The sequence below is a fragment of the Petaurus breviceps genome, unplaced genomic scaffold, assembly GCF_028583685.1.
Source record: "Petaurus breviceps papuanus isolate PSGF00001 unplaced genomic scaffold, PetGlider_PUasm1.0 688, whole genome shotgun sequence".
Lineage (NCBI taxonomy): Eukaryota > Metazoa > Chordata > Mammalia > Diprotodontia > Petauridae > Petaurus > Petaurus breviceps.
Genome location: NW_027186457.1, coordinates 29,093,282 through 29,109,351, shown reverse-complemented (window position 1 = coordinate 29,109,351; position 16,070 = coordinate 29,093,282). Strand labels below are relative to the sequence as shown.

The following is a 16,070-nucleotide window of genomic DNA, read 5'->3' as shown; positions in this document are numbered from 1 at the left end:
GACATTCCCAGTCGAGTGCATTTTCTCTAGCAGCTTTGCATGTTTGAATACTTTCCTTTTTCTCTAACCTTACTTCCAATTTCCCTGACATTATTTTGACCCTTATTTCTGATGGTCTCCACCCTTGAATTTCCTGGCTTCCTTCCTATTGACCCTTTCACTATATTAAACAGAAATCCTTTTGCCTTTGACCTTTTGAAACTGTTTTGACTATCCGCTAAAGAAAAGCTCCACTTCCTGCTCCTCCCTCAACATACTATCAATTGTTAGACTTGGTCTACTTCAAACACCAGTGGAACACCCTTGGCCTCCATCTTACGGACTCCACCCTAGACTCCTACTTAGTATGGGTCAAGCTGAAAACACAGAACTTATCTATAGTTTACTCTTTCTCATTCATTGTTTAGTTACCACATGTCTGAACTTCAGTCTAGAATTCACTTTTCCAACCCTGGGTCCTCGGACTTTGGATTAATGATCATTTATCATTATATACCATAGATGCAGATGCACCATATTACTTTCTGGTCATCTTTATGTAATGACACCCTTATCCCTCCAAAATATCCATTGCTTTCTACCTCTAACTCTGACAACAGTAACGAAACAAACATTCTTGGAAAAGAAGTGCAAACAGTTGCCCAATGACTCCAATCACCATTTTCTCTAATTTCCTTGTTAAAATCATCTTTCCTGCCTTCCTTGTGAAAAATATTGTATACTAAGGGCAGCCAGGTGGCTCAGCGAGTAAGAGCACGGGCCCGGCCACAGTGTCGGGATAACCTGGGGGATCGAATCTTGGCTCAGATACTTAGCACCCACCCAGAAACACCTGTCTGTGTAACCTTGAGCAAGTTACTTAACCCCAATTGCTTAGGGGCGGCCAGGTGCCTCAGCAAGTAAGAGCACTGGCCTCAGTGTCAGAATGACCTGGGATCAAATCCGGGCTCAGACATATAGCACCACACCCAGAAATAACTGGCCGTGTAACCTTGAGCAAGTTACTTAACCCCAATTGCTTAAAAAAGAATATTGTATACTACTTTCTAGGCATACACTTTCCACAGTAGAGTGTAATCTTCTAGAGGGCAGGAGCTAGCTTGCTTACTTGAATTTACACTCCTATCACTTAGCTCAAAGATTGTCCTATTGTGTTGACTATTTTTTCATTCATTCATTTTCTCAATACTCTTGCAAAGAAGGGTCAATTAAGTAGCAAAATCTTTTGACAATGTTGCTCCTGTTTTTACTTTCCATTGTTCTTTACTGACATGCTCTTCTTCAGAGCAAGGAAGTATTGGAGGCAGGATTTGATCTCAGTTCCTCCTGGCTCTACATGCAACATGCTCTCAACTAGTAATACTGTCTGTTGGCAACAAATAAAAAAATAAAGTAAGAGAATTTTTTTTCTTCTCTTAACATCCATCAAATATCTGTTAGGACTTTAGGTATAAATTGAAGGTCTCCATAACTAAAAGTCATGTTTATGTAGTACTTTAAGGGGTTTACAAATAAGATGAATGAAAAGCCTGAGTGACAGAGTTTCTAGGAAATTCATAATCAATTGATTAATCAGGCTAACTTATAATCAATTAATTGACGGTCAATGGTTTCTCACAGTAACCAAAGACAAAAACAGATCACTGAATGTTTAATATCTTTGGAAAAGGGGGGGCCCCTGATAGGGGAAAATCAGCCCTGATTGGTGAACAATTAATGAAGAGAGGGGACTTTCAGATGAGGAGCTAGGCTGAAAACCTTCAGCTCCTGCTGAGAATGTGATTTGATCATGAGACTCAGCTACCTCCAGCAATATGGAGAAAGGAATTCATCTCTACTTAGACCACTCTGATTGGTTTTCTCCTTCATGAGCTGGGTTACCCTAAATACAAATGGGGGTGGTGAAAGGGTCTGAAATTCACCTAGATTAGATTATGTTTATACACTAAACTGAAGTAAAATCTCCTAGTTGGGTGGGGTCCTGCCCCAAAATCTAGGAACATGTTCCCAGAGGATTTGGGCAATCACATCTATTAGCAACGTCGTTTGGAGACTGATTTACAGAGGCAGGTCACTGAATGAAGAATTAGAGGCAAAAAATTAATCCTAATTTAACAATTGTTTATTAATATAATAGAAAATACTAATTTCTCTCACAAAACATTTAACACAACAGTATTCTGAAGCAGATATAGTACTTGATGTTTGACAAAGTATTGTCAGCAGTTTTGGTTTTAATTTCCAAATAAGGAAAGTGAGGTTGAAAACTTAATTCAAATCTGGGACTCAAACCCTGGTCTTCTGACTCTAGTGGTCAGTGTTATTTCTACAATCCTGCACTGTTCATTTTAATAGGTGTGTGTGTGTGAGAGAGAGAGAGACAGACAGACAGACAGACAGAGGCAGAGAGAGAGGGAGGGAGAGAGACAGAGAGAGAGAGAATATGTAGGAAAAGATCCAGAGTAACACAAAATGACAGAACTTGAAAGCTGGAAGGGATCTTAGAAACTATCTAATCCAACTCATGCTTAAAAGGAGTCCCCAGTCTAACATATCCAACAAGTATTTATCCAGTCTCAGCTTAAAAGTCTCCATAAAAGGGAAACTCAGTCCCTCTTGAGGCAACCCATTCTCCATCTGGACAGCTCTATTAGGAAGTTGTTGTTTTCCTGATATCAAGGCTAAAGCTTCTACTTATTGGGTCTTTCTTCTGGAGCTAAGGAAAACAATATAATCCCTTTTCTAGATGCTGGCCCTTCAAAGCATTTTAAAATCCCTGAATTTCAGGAAAAGAAAAGGACTACCTAATTCAATCTGAACTTGAAGACAAATTCCCTATGCACCTTTCCTGTAAATTAATGATCTGGTCTACAATAAAAAAAAGTAAATCACAAGGGGTTAAAAAGTAAGTCTTATAAATAATATTTAAATAAAATGTATTAGTTTGGAAAAGAGAAGGAAGCCAAGAGACAAATGAATTTATCCATAATAAATTATTATTTGAAGACTGGTCAGCTACTCTCCACCAGTCAGCTGCTGCTCATTCTATATTATGTGCAGCTGCATTAAATGGAATTAATTTTTTTTGCTTTTTTTTTTGGAGGGGAATTGGGGTTAAGCGACTTGCCCAAAGTCACATGGCTAGTAAGTGTGTCAAGTGTCTGAGGCCGGATTTGAACTCAGGTCCTCCTGACTCCAGGGCCAGTACTCTATTCACTGCACCACCTAGCCACTCCAACCCTGCCTTTCTTTCAATGATGTACTATGACTTTAGTGGAGACAGAGCATTTCTTGACCTATTCTCATGAACCTTATGCCCACTTCACCCCTGTTGATATTCTTCTTCACCAGATTGGTTCCTATCAGAAGTGTACCTTCTTTCCATACTCACAATGAAGAAAGCCAATGAGAGCATAATTTAGAACTCACTTTTGGTCATTTTTGTCATAGGATCAAAGATTTGGAGCTTGAAGATGGATTAAAAACCATCAGGGCCAACACAGAGGCCCAGAGAGATTAAGTAAGTGACTTGCACAAATTCATACAAGTAGTAGTGTGGATTTGGATTTAGGTTCTCTTATTCCAAAGAATGGTCACTTTCCACCATGACATCTTACCTCACCTTCAACTAATACCCTACACTGAATCCTAGTTCTTTTATTTCTTGTCTGAAACTGACATAAACAATTAAAAGAGGGGGAATTGGGTTATATGTCTAACTCCACCAGCTATTAATTGTATTCCTAGAGACCTATAGTATATAGCCTAGTCGATGGAAGCAATTTCTTCATTTTGTTTCTGTATACCCAACACCTAAACCATGCCTGGTAATTTTGATAATAATAGTATTATTATTATTAGTAGTAGTAGTAGTAGTTGTAGTAGTAGTAGTAGTAACTGATATTTCTCTAATGCTTTAAGGTTTGCAAAACACTTTATACAGATTATCTCATTTTATCCTAATAACCCTGTGATGTAGGTGCTATTACTCTCTTCTTTCTAATGAGGAGGAAACTGAGGCCCAGATGGGTTAAGTAACTTGCACAAGGTCAATTGGACCTCATGGTTCTCCAACTCCAGGTACAAACCTTTGTCCACTGTGCCACCTAGTTGCTCAATGCTTGTTGATCAATTAATAGATTGGCCTCCAGTAAAGATTCTCCAGATGGAGTAGATATCAAAGGGAATTCTTTGCCAGATGTCAGTCTGACTTGATTGTCCCTGTGATTGCTTTCACTTATGATGTTCTATTCTAAGATATAATATAACCTAATGAATATCAGTTTCCTTATCAGTAAAATGAGAGTTAGACAACATGACACTTGAAGTCCTTTCCAAATTGCAGGCTAGTGTTTACCACTTGTATGTCTGTGGGAAAGTCATTTTCAACCCCTGGCTTCAGTTTCCTCTTGTGTAAATGAAGAAGTTGGATTTGATGGCCTCTGAGATCACTTCCTACTCTAGATCTCTGGTCCTATGATTCTAGAAGCCTCTTTGTTTTCCTGGGCTTTAATGATTTCCTTTGTAAGGAAATAGGGTTCGGTTTTTTTTTCATTATTCCGTCCCATCCTATTATTCTATTCTATTTTATTCTATTCTCTTTGCCATTAAACTTGTTTTCCTATTGAAAATCATGCGAGGAAATGGTTATGACCCTCCTGCTTATAAACCTTAGAATGATTTCATTGAAATCGTATAGCATGGCTGCTCTTCAGTGTCTGTCTTTTACCCTAATAAATTGTATTAAATAAAAGTTTTCCACCATCCCTATTTCAATTCAGCAATCTGTACTTCACTTACATACCGATACCTCTGTAGGACACACACACAGTGTTTTTAAATATTATTACATGATCAGCATGTGAGCTATTATCTTCATCTTCTTCATCCTCTTCCTGATGATCTCTACACGGTGTTGCCTACATTGCAGTCACCATCTTCATCTCTCCTCTACCTTACACCCTATTCCAACAGAACCTTTAGTTTCATTACTGGGATTTCAGACTCTGATAATGCAGCTCTCATCTCATCTTGCCTGGAAACAGTCCTCCAAACCACTTCCCTATCATGGTCACACCATGCTACTGTTCCTCCTCCCTGGCCACCTCCCCATTGCTTTCTGGTATTGTTTTACTCCATTAGCATGTAAGTTCTTGGAAATCAAGGGCTATATTGTTTATATGCATTTATATTTCCAGGGCTTAGCACAGTACCTAGCTGATAGGAAGTGTCTAATAAGATCTCTCTCTCTCTCTCTCTCTCTCTCTCTCTCTCTCTCTCTCTCTCTCTCTCTCTCTCTCTCTCTCTCTCTCTCTCTCCCTCTCTCTCTCTTCCTCTCCCTCTCTCTTTCTCTCCTTTCTCTTTCCTACCATCTATGTAAGTATTATCTATATATCTATCATCATAATCATATCTAGGGGGAAGAGTAAATAAAGCTCTAGGCTTAAAGTCAGGAAGATATGAAACCAAATACAACTTTAGCCACTTAATAGCTGTGTGACCCTGGGCAATTCATTTAACCTTGGTTTCCCTCAGTTTCTTCATCAATAACATGGGGGGTGATAATAGCACTTACCTCCTAGGGTTGTTTTGAGAGTATAAAATGAGATTATATTTGTAAAGTACTTTGCAAACCTTAAGCAGTATTGAAATGGTCCTGACAATGATGATGGAGCTTGACCTGAAGTACTAATAACTTCATCCTTATAGAACTCTCTCAGATAAGTGTGTTACATGGGCTTCAGGTTAAGGTTTGTGGGCTGAGAGTCTGATGAGAATCTGTTCACCTGACTGAATGCAATTCTGACACCTCAGAGGTATCTGCATAAAGTCCCCTCAGTGGAAGGACCTCAAGTCTCTTCAACAATGGAAGTGGGAGGAAGATAGGGGATTCAGTGGACAAAGTACTGGGTCTGAAATTAGGATAGAACTGAGTTTGGATCCTAACTCAAACACTTACCAGCTGTGCAGCTCTAGCCAGGTCACTACACCTCTCTCTGCCTCAGTTTTCTCATTTGTAAAATGGAGGTAATAGCATGTACCTCTTGGGATTGTTTTGAGGACAAAATGAAATAATATTTCTAAGATATTTTACAAACTTTATATTACTATATAAATGCTAGTAGTAATTATCATTGTTGTTAATACCAGTAGCATGAAACATCCAGAACAACAAAGAGGGTAAGTGTTGGACTACAAAATTATGTGGGGAAGTCCAAAGCACATAGATTTCAGTCTAGATGGTTGCTAAAAGCTTTTGTAGTCTAATACACTCTGAATTCAAATCCTACCCTTGAAAGTATGGCTCAGAGCAAGTAACTCATCTCTGGGCATTTAACCTCCTCATTTAGAAAATGGTGATGATAATTAGTCCTTCCCTCACTAAGCCATTTTAAGGAGAGAATGAGATAATGCATTTGAAGCTCTCATTTAAGTGCTATTTAAATATAAGCTATTATGTGGATTTTACAGATGGGGAAATTGAAACTCAGAGAAACTAAGTGACTTGCCTAAAGTCATGCAATTGCCTCCACAGTATATTAACACAAGTCTTCTGCCTTTATACCTGACTACCACTCTTTATATTTTGCTATTTCTCTTGAGCGTCTAAGAAGACTTAACTCTACCTTACATAAGATCATGTTGCCAAAAATGAAAGGAACCTTAAGAGTTTGTCTAGTTCTATTTCTCATTTTTCAGATGAAGAGATTGAGTCCAGTAAAGTCTGAGTGACTTGCTATAGTCATACAGATAACTTGTACGTTAGCCATAAAAGCTCTCGCTTTGGCTGGCTCAGTCCCTGGACATCCTCTGCTAGGGAGGCATAATCCCCTTTTAATGAATTTGACAGGACACCAAAATCATTTAACTAAGTTCCAATTGCATTCAAATGATAATATGTTAAAAAAAAAAAAAGAGCATTACTTCTGGGGCTTTATTTGTTTAAATTTTCCAGTGCCTGTAGCATCCCCAGTGTCTGCAAACAGCCATGGTCTCTTTGGAAATTTTTATACATTGGAGTGATTTTTCTTCCCATATTTTATGAGATATGGTGAATGGCCCAGGACCAATTGAAACAGTTGCTGCTTAATTATCTTTCTTCACTATCTTGTCTGTCACCCAATATATCTGCCAAGCTTTGTCCAAAGGAAGACACCAGGATAGAATGAAAAATAGTACTGGATTTTAAGTCCAAAGATCTGGGTTTCCGTTCTGGCTCTCACAATACATGATGGTTGGATATGTCCCTTCACTCTTCTGGGTTTCTGTTTTTGAATCTATAAAACTAGCAAATTTTACTAGATGGCCCCCAAGCATTAATCTATGATCCTACTACCTTTCCCTTGAAGCTCAAGGAGTCAAGTCCTTGGGTAGTTCTGTCCTCCCATCTCAACTTATTGTTATCCCTACTCTGGCCAGCTTTACCTGAATATCTTTACTCCAAAGGATGATTCCTCAGTAAGAGCTCTATAGAAAAACCTAGTTAAGCAAGAGGCTTTATCTACGCCCCACCCCCATCACCTGCTGGGCATCCAGTGACAGTGTCTTCCCTCTCAGAATACCTCATGTTTACAAATCTTGTAAGTATGTTGACTACTTTATTAGAATGTGATTTCCTTAAGGGCAGGAACCATGATCTTGCATTTTTCTGTTTTATCCTTTAATCTCCAGAGCTTCACACAGTTCCTGGTTCACCGTAAGGACTTAATACTTGTTTATTGACTTATAACAGGGATTTTTTTTCTCTTCTCCTTCCTCCATTGTACTTGGCTCCTTTCAGTGAAGACACTCACCCAGCCCAAAACCCAACAGGGTGCACGAAAATGCATCAAAACATAAATCCAGAGGAGTTTGGATTTGTGAGTTAAGAGTAGGTTAACCTTAGTGATCAGAAGTTGAGTTGCAGACAGCCAAAGGGTCAGAGGGCACAACAAAGAACTATGTCCAACAAGGATTCTGTGCCCAGGAGGGAGCGCCCTAAGGACTCCTTCATAAAGGATGGCCATTAGTACAAATGGAAAACACATTAAAATTTTGTAGCGCCAGAGCTGTGAGTCACCTCACCTAAATCTTTATGTGTGTACCTCTCTACAGAGGTAATCTATGTGTGCTCATTTTTCCTGTTTATTTTAAGTGTATTTTTCAGAAAGTCTGCCCAAGATTTATGAGGAAATTAAAAAAAACTTTTATCTTATTTACTTTATGTTTTTGCTTTAGAAGTGTGGACCAGCAACTGGTATGGGCAGTAATTTTCACCTTGGATACCCAATCGAGATGGGAGTGACCAGCCCATAATGGGTGCTACACACTCATGACTGCAAATAAAAGAGTTTGAAACTGATTCAATCTCAATGACAATCTCACTACTTCTTTTTATTATTATTTATTATTTTTATAATAATAAATATTTATTTTTATTTAATTATTTATTATTAATTTTATTATTAATATTTATATTATAATAATATAAATATTAAATTAATATTTATTTTATTTATTATTATTACTTTGCCTTTTTTTTCCAGGAGAAGGGACCAAAGAGGGAAGAATAAAGAGAAAAATCACTCTAAGCAAGAATATTTCAACTCATAAGTATTTTGGAAATTCTAGCCTCTAACTTGTTAGAGAATAGTTCTATTGATTAGATGCACTACAAAGGGCATACTCTGCAACTTACATCAAACTGCCAGTAGCTCCTCCCCATCATTAGAATGCATCTTTCTGGCTTCTTACCATCCCGCACATGTGCTGCAGCTGGTTATTTCTTCCTGTCATAGAGTTTGAGAAGTGTATATACCACAAGTTGTGACAGGAGGAGGCTGGGGGAGGATGTGTTCTTAGTGTTTTGTTGTTGTTATTTTTGCTTTGGGCTTTGTTTAATAGAGTGACTTTCATGAAAAGGTATGAAAATCTACCCCTATAATTAATAAGCTGTCTTCTCAAAGAGGATGAGATAAAGCCCACTTGGTAACATGTCACTCAAGTATCATTTGTTGAGTATTTGGCCTAATATAAGCTGACACTTTGTTTCCCCTGGGGTTATAGTTTAATTCAGTTTCTCCTGATAGTATTTTCCCTTTAATGGATACATGTGTTAACTCTCATCTCTTTAATTCAAGATTTTCTTCTCTCTTTTGTCTTGCTTCTTTGTCCCCTTTTGTCTCTCTTCATCTTCTTTCCCTTTTTTCTCTCTCTTTTACTTCTTCCTTTTTCTTCTAATCTCTTCTCTCCTTTGTTTCCTCTACACTTTTGTTTTCTCTCCTTTCTTTATATTCTCTCTCTTCTCTTCAGTCTTCTCATTTCTTTTCTTCTCTGATATCTCTCTGGCCTCTTCTTTTTTTCCTTATTCTTACATATCATAAATCTCTCTTCTCTCTCTCTCCATTTTCCTATTCCTCTCACTTGTCTTCTTCATTTCTTCTTCTTCTCCTCCTCCTCCATTTCTTCTTCACTTCTTCTTTTACTTCTTCATTTCTTCTACTTGTACCTAATTTTAAGTTTCACTTAATTTTTATGTTAAAAAAATCTAAGTTAATTTTTTTTCCTTAGTGAATTTAAATGACAAGAAATTTGGAACATATAAGTTTGACATTAATATTAGTTTCTTGACTATGATTCCTTTGAGCATACTATCTCTTTTTACATTGTAAAATTTAGTTGTTTGCTTTGTCATATAACATTATTGCAATACCTGTTTTTTTTAACTCGCTCTGTTCCAGTCCATTTTGTTCCAGCTTCTCATTTTTATTCAATTTATAATTTCTTTCTTCTATCCCAGCTCCACTCTTGACTCTGTTCCAAGCTGTCTTCTCAACCTGTAAACAGCTCCTCCCATCTCCTCCTATACCTGAGTTCTGGCTCAAAATGTCCATTTGAAGAGGTACATGGAAAAGTCAGAGGTTATTCCTACTCCTGATTTTTTTTTACTTTTCTCAGATCTACCCTATCTTCTCACCCTGAAGGTGCCACTACCTCTGCAGATGCTTCTTTCCTCCCATTGTTCAGTTTCTGCCTATAACCTTCATTTGAGGAAGTGTTCAGATGAGCCATAGCTAACTTCTCTGGCTTTACTCTGAAATCTTTAGACATTTTACCTTTATTCCCTACTTTCTTCCTTTCCTCAACTTATTTCGTTTCCTTTTATGTGTAGTTTCTCCCATTGGAATGTAAAATATTTTTGAGACTGGAGACTTCTCATTTTTCAGCTTGTTTTCTCATTAAATCTATCATTCTTTTGTTTCATTGAATTTTAATATATTTATATTTAAATTTATGAAAACTAGATTTCTATTTTCCTACATTTGTCTATAATACTATTTTTTCTGACTGAGGATTTTTTTTTAAATTTCTCTTCTTTAAAGGCAATTCTTTGTCAGATATTTTTACTTAATCTATTTTAAGGAAATATTATTTTCACATGCTTTCTTCCCCTTACTCTCAAGTCACCCTCATCTTCCTTTTTCATCCCTTTTGCTAGATATGGAGTTCTATTTCACTTATCAATTATTTTAAATTTATTCACTTTATCAATTTAGTAAATTGCATCCCTCTTTCTCTCTAAGTCAAGTAGTTTAAGCAAAATCCTCCTTTCCTCCTTTCAAACATCCTTTATTATTTTTCCTACATCTATCTAAGTTTCATTTTAATGTTTATGCCTTTTTATACATCTAGAAACAAATCATATAATCAACACTCTGATGTTGTTGTTTTTACTTACTAACCCTGTAAGAGTCTTTAGCTTTTTAGGATTTTTTTTCATTTTTTCTCTCCTGAGATTAATTATTTTTTTACTTATACTTTTGATGGTATCCATATTTATCTTGTGATTTTGTTTTCTGAGGTATTGGAAAAGTGCATAATGTAATCATTTTTTTTTCTTGCAGAAGTGCTTCAAATGCTTCTATTTTGTTGACCATCCACAATTGTAAATTAACGAATAGTCCCAGATTTGCAGATTATATCACATTTGGTTGCATCTTGAGTTCCTTTGCTCTTTGATACACATTATTCTGTTTCTTTCTCTTATTTCTGATAGGTTCAAAATAATCTTGCTATTCAAATTTTCTTTTCTTTATTTTTGAAGGTCTTTCTCCTGGTCACTTGTGGAATATGTTGTTTCTCATTACAATTGTTAAATTTAAATACTGTGTATGATCATCTTGCTTGTTGATTTATTGGCTTGTGGCAAAGGCTTTTGACTGAGTTTTCTTTTTCCTTAAAGCCTCAGTAATTTAAAAATTTCCCTCTCCTTATGTTCTCCTATTATTCTCTTTCTGACTCCTTCCCCTTTAATGGTAAATTCTAAAAGGTTTGAACCTCAAATGTCTCAGCTTCCTCTGAATCTAGACTAGCCTCACTTCCTGCCTCCAGAAGATTTCTGGGGCAACATAATTTGTCTCAGCTGATGCAAATCTTTATTCTTTCAGGCCTAGTGCTGGCCTCCCTCTCCCAAAACATTGTGCCTTGTCCTAGTTCCTTCTGTTCTTTAGTTCTCTGGCTTAATGATACTATAGTATCAGCTCCCCCAGGCAAAGCATTCTGCTTTCCAATACTTCCAACTCCTCTGCTGGGTAGAGGGTAGGGACAGTGTTGAAGTTTGTTGCTTATGGCCACAGAATGGTGGGGTGAGGGCAGGCAGGGAGAAATTAAACAATCATTTTTAGTGCCTACTATGTCTCAAGCATTGTGCTAAGTTCTTTAAAAATATTATCACAGGAGAGGGAGAACTGAATAAATATACAAATCAGCAAGAAATTGCTGCATGAATATCAGAGCACAATCAGGCTTTAGAACACTGCCAGAGGGTGTCTTCTCTTCTATTAATTCATCTAGCTATTATCTTACTAGACTTCTTGGCCTGAAGAAATAGCTTCAACTACTTTACCTCTTGGGTAGAATTCTTATTTTGGCGAAGTTTGAGAGTTCATCAACTTTGGAGTAAATGTCTAGTCTTACATCTTGTTGACCAAGTGACCTATCATTGCCATTTCATTTTCCTTTAAATATAAGTTTTATTTTAAATAATTTCCTTTGAAATGACTTTTATATCTATCATATTTATCAGTTCTCTACTTATGCAAATATAATTTTTCATTGCAATAATGGAAAGCAGTTTGGGGAAAAAAGCACTGTTAAAATTGCCATTCTATATCTGACAATATATGTAATATTTTACCCTTCTGGTCCCCCACATTTCTAACAGGAGGGGAAGTTATATTTCACTATCTCTTCTCTGATACTATTATCCACTTTTTATTTACCAGTATTCACCTTCCTATTAGTGATCTGTTCATTCACATTGTTGTAATCATTGGTTAGGGATTGCTAGATGGCTCAGTGGGTAGATTGCCAGACCTGAAGTCAGAAAGACTCATCTTCCTGAGTTCAAATATATTCTAATATGTTTATTATCCATGTGACCCTGGGCAAATCATTTAATCCAGTTTGCCTCAGTTTTCTCATCTGTAAAATGATATAGAGAAGGAAATGGCAAACCACTCCAGTATCTTTGCCAAGAAAATCTCTAAATGTCATAAAGACTCATACATGATTGAAATTGCTGAACAACAATAACAAAGTCATTGTTTATGTTGATTCTATGTACTTCTCTCTAATTTGTTCATATACATACTTCCCATTAAAAATGTCCTATGCCTCATTTTTTCCATATAATACTATTCCATTGTTATGTCATGGTTTATCCTGACATTTCCCTGGTCAAGGGTCTCTACATTTATTTCCAATTCTTTGCTTCCTCCAACCTCTCCCCCTACATTACTACTACAACTATGGTTATGACTGCAACTACTGCTATGACTAGTACTACAAATATTTAGAGAGAATATTGGATTTTTCTATTTCTGCCATCTTTTTGGTATATACATATATATATATATATAATAGTGAGATCACTGGGTCAAAGAATATGCACAGTTTAGTCATTTTCCTTGAGTTATTTTGAATTGTTTTTCAGAATAGAACTCCCCTCATTTTATGGACAAATAAAATATGGACAAAATAAAATATGTGAAATGACTTGCTTAGGGTAACATAGCCAGTTAATGAAAAAGCTAAGACTAGAATTCAAGTCTCCTAACTCAAAAAAAACAGTGTTTATTTTTTTCCTTTTAATCTTCAGTAATTCATTTTTTACTTAGAAATCCCTTATATGGGAATAACCTAATAACCTTTCTGCAATACACATAAATCAAAATCCTTTGCTCACTGAAATGAAACTATGCCAAAAAAATTTTTTTTAAGAATGACTAGATTGTATACTCAGTAGAACTTGTCATTTTTTTCCAGAACAAAGGCAGCAGAAGCCCTGGGAAAGGGAAGGAACATGATGTGCTTCATTCATTTCCTGGTTATTTTGATCTCATTTTAGTAATATAAACCTCTGTCAGGCATGGGCTCAACAAGTATTTTTCTCATAGGGAATAGGAAAGTTTGTGGGCCATCTCCTATTTTCTTTCCTAAGGTTTCATGAATGACATTTATCTTTCAGGATCCAAATCTTTCTAATCACAGATGTGTTCATTAGCAAGGGCACAGGATTCTAAACCCTTGGGCTGAACTAAGGGAACTAGAATGTTTTCCTGGGGATGGAAAGTAGTGAATTCCCCCTCACTGAAGGATTTTAAGGAAAGTCTGGAAAATCACTTGATGGATGAGTTGTAGGGGGTGTCAGATTGTTAAAAGAAGCATTTCTATGAAATACAAGAACTAAAAAGTAATATATGGAATCAGCCACGAGACCCTCCAATATTCTGAAATAAAGAAGAGATTGTGTTAATGTGATCAGGAATAGAGACTGAGATATTTATGATAGCAGCAAACTTGTCTTATCTAAACTTTTTTATTTCTGCTGTTCTGCATATAGCAAACAATTTGTGGAAAGGAGAACGATTTAAGATAATAGATTTGGACCTGAAAGGGACCTTAGAGGTCATCAAATCCAACTTCTTAATTTTACAGATGAAGAAACTGAGGCACAGAGAAGTTAAGGGATTTACCTAGCTTTGTGAAGCTAACCAGCATCTGAGGCATGATTTGAACTCTTCTTCAATTCCAGTTCCAGCATTCTATCCAGTATACAATTTAGTCATCAATAAAGTGAAGAACTGACAAAGCTGGTCAGATACTTGTGGACAAGTTGGAAGGGAAACTGATAATGTTTTCAGGCCAAAGAAATTAATGGAAAAGCATCATTTTGTAAATCTTAAAAGTATATCCAATCGCAGGCTCAGGGGAGATCCTCCAGCTGCTGCAGACAGAGCGCCCAGGGGACTACATGTCCTCCGTAGCCTGGATCAAGGAGGGAAACTACCTAGCCGTGGGCACCAGCAGTGCAGAGGTTCAGCTGTAGGATGTCCAGCAGCAGAAGAGGCTTCGAAACATGAGCAGCCACACAGAACGTGTGGGTGCCCTGGCCTGGAACAGCTACATCCTTTCCAGTGGGTCTCTGCCTGGCCACATCCATCACCATGATGTCCGAGTGGCTGAGCACCACCTGGCCACAAGAGTGGACACAGCCAGGAAGTGTGTGGACTACGCTGGGCCCCTGATGGCCGATACCTGGCGAGTGGCGGCAATGACAACTTGGTGAATGTGTGGCCCAGTGCCCCAAGTGACAGGGCCTGGGGTCCCTTGCAGACCTTCACTCAGCATGTGGGTGCAGTCAAGGCTGTGGCGTGGTGTCCGTGGCAGTCTAATGTGCTGGCCACTGGAGGCGGCACCAGTGACAGGCACATCCGGATCTGGAACCTTTGCTCAGGAGCATGTCTCAGTGCGGTGGATGCCCAGTCCCAGGTGTGTGCCATCCTCTGGTCCCCACACTATAAAGAGCTCATCTCTGGCCATGGCTTTGCCCAGAACCAGCTGGTCATCTGGAAGTACCCGAGCATGGCCAAGGGTCACACGGCCCGGGTCCTGAGCCTGACCATGAGCCCTGACGGCTGCACCGTTGCCTCAGCTGCTGCTGATGAAATCCTGCGCTTGTGGCGCTGCTTCGAGCTGGACCCTGCGCAACGGCGGGAGCACGAGAAGGTGAGTGCAGCCAAGAGCAGCCTCATCCACCAGGGCATCCGCTGAGGCCGGCCCCAGCTCCTCTCCTGCCCACTGGGTTTTACTTTTCTAATAAAGACGTCTGTCCCCCTGCAAAAAAAAAAAAAAGCATATCCAATCCACTTCTCTCCATTTATATAGCCTCTCCACCACTTACTGCACTGCTATTGTAATACCCTCTTACTTGTATTCCTAACTTCCAATGTCTCTCCTCTCTAATCCATTCTCCATTGCCAAGTGAATATTTCAAAAGCACAAATCTGACCATTTGGAAAGCATTCCCCTGTTCAAGAAGCATCGATAATTCCCTATAGCTTCAAGATGAAACAAATCCTCTGTTTTGCATTAAGAACCTTTCATAATCTGGCTCTAATCTAACTTTTTGAACTGATTTCACAATTACTTCACCTTTTGCACCTTGACTTCTGGAGTCAGGACTACTTCCTGTTCTCCATCCATGATATTCCTTCACATGGCTCTATACTTTTTTACAACACATTCCCCATGCTGGGAATATTCTTTCTCACCTCAAAATTTTAGAATCCCTAGCTTCCTTCAAAGCTCAGATATAGGACAACCCTCCACAAAGCCATTCCTGCCCCCACAGTTGTCAGTTCTACTTACCCCCACTCTAGAATTATTTTTTAACTTTTTCTATATTTTGTACTTAAGTTATTATGTACCTGTAATTTTCTCCAAGTAGAATCAAAGTTCTTCAAAAGCAAGAAGTATTTATGAAGAGCACAAAATAGGTACTTAATAAAAACTGGCTGGATTAAACAAAAAGGCTGCATCAGTAAATTTAGCATCAATAGTCAAAGCAATAGGATTGCTTTCAGAGTTAGAGACAAACTTCACAGAATTTTGTTCTTCATGATCTTCTATCTTAAACTAGTACCTTGGAAGGAAAGACTCCTGCAGCACAGTGGGGAAAAATATTGGACTTGGAGACAAGAGATCTGTGTTCAAATCCTTGTTCTGCCGTTAAGTCATTGTGTGACCTT

The 16,070-nt window shown here is 37.9% G+C and overlaps 1 pseudogene; it reads left to right on the top strand.

Annotated features, from left to right (window-relative positions):
• The window catches only part of LOC138174223 (cell division cycle protein 20 homolog pseudogene), a 37,230-nt pseudogene extending 22,078 nt beyond the window's left edge, over nt 1-15,152 (top strand).
• Nucleotides 15,153-16,070: the final 918 nt, after the last annotated feature.